Here is a 1,878-nt window from a genome sequence, read left to right as displayed (position 1 = left end):
TTCTGTCATGTTATTTCTATTTTATGAGTGAAAATCCGAAAACTTTCAAAAAGATTCGTGTAAATTCTGTAGCTGATGAAAGGACATTTGTCTTTCCCACTCCCTCTAATTTAAAATAAATATAATACTCCCCCCAAATTTTCAAAACATCACATATACGTGACACCCAGTTAAAATTATATAACACACACACACACACACACACACACACACACACACATATATATATATATATATATACATATATATATATATATACTGTATGTATGTGTGTTTATATATAACTATATCTATCTATATCTCTATCTCTATCTATCTATCTATCTATCTATCTATCTATCTATCTATCTATCTATCTAAACAGACACCGGGCTGTGTGCCATAGCCCATGTGAATTAGCCCCTGGATGGAATAGTATGTACATCTCAAGTACTTTGGCCAAGCGTAACCTGGAGAAGCAGCCAACGACAATCCATCTGAAATAACATGACCCAGTCTTATGACAAGAATAAAGTCAAAGTATGCCAGCACCCTGAGCTCTGCTACTCTTGCCTTGGAATAGGTTCCTCCTGTCAGATTGTTTACTCCGGGGTACCAAGATCCGAGCACCAGGACAGAAGAACTTAGAGCGGTGGTTCTCAACCTGTGGGTCGCGACCCCCCGGGAGGTTACCCAACCTTTTCATGAAGATCTTCTAAGACCATCAAAACCCACAAATATTAACATTATGATTCACAGCAGGGGAGAGAGATCGTTCTGAAGTAACCATGGAAAAGATTTCACGGTTGAGGATTATACATCATGAGAAACTGTGTTAAAGAGTCACAGCATGAAGATGGTTGAGAACCACTGACTTCGAGTCTCAGGCAACCTGAGTTTCCGCAGAACAGAGTTCAGTTTCTTTTGCTGAATTTTTTTTGGGTGTGTGTGTGTGTGAAAAGGCTGATATTGCAGCTGGGGAGGGGAGGTGATATTGAGGTGTCAGGTTGCTATTGATCCACAGTATTTTCCTTACTAAATTAAGAACTTTATTTTGAAAAACGTATTTTCTACCTCATTCCATATGAGTCATTCCCTATGGGGCTCTTCACGAAAATATTGACTCCCAGGCACTTTTGCAAAGTGGTCTGGCTCCGTTGAATTGGGGTGAGTCCCGTAAATGTCCTTCGAGTTTTATAAACCTAGATATGCGATATGTACACGGGAACCAGATTATCACTGTTTTAACCCTTTGAAATAAATCCACATCTCGTGTCAAGCATCACTGCCCATTGTTAAAACTTGGACAACACGAACACTGCTCTCTGACAGCAGCTCTGAATTTCCAGCCTTTGGTGACAAAGTTTTATGCCTTCTGTTCCTATGAAGCTTAATTTTAAGTAAAAATTGTTTTTGACAGTTTTACTCATGTGTGTACTTACTTTGGACATTCTCAGCCACCATTACTCTCATTTACATCATCCTGAAACCCTTCTACCAACAAGCCTCCTCCTAATTTGCTTTTTGCTTTTTTTTTTTTTTTGACTCACTTGGTTTAATTGTGATTGCTTGCAAAAGGAGGGGTTTCTTTCCTGGAACATGGGCAATTGTTCAGTGACTACACTGTTTAAAGCAGTGACCCTTTTCTCCAGCACCCACTAATAATAATAAGGATAGGGCCTCATGAGCCCCTCCCCCGTGCATAATGAAACAGAGAGAGGACCAATTTTGTGCAGGTCTTGTATGAGCAAACATAACTGCAGTGAATTCATGAATTGAACTTGACTATTCTAGTTCAACACAATTAGAATCATATGCCTGCTATCATTGTGTATTTAGCCTCTCTCTCTCTCTCTCTCTCTCTCTCTCTCTCTCTCTCTCTCTCTCTCTCTCTCCTTC

The sequence above is a fragment of the Mus caroli genome, chromosome 10 (assembly GCF_900094665.2).
Source record: "Mus caroli chromosome 10, CAROLI_EIJ_v1.1, whole genome shotgun sequence".
NCBI classification, from domain to species: domain Eukaryota; kingdom Metazoa; phylum Chordata; class Mammalia; order Rodentia; family Muridae; genus Mus; species Mus caroli.
The sequence above is the reverse complement of the archived record's forward strand: the minus strand, read 5'-3'. Positions refer to the sequence as shown.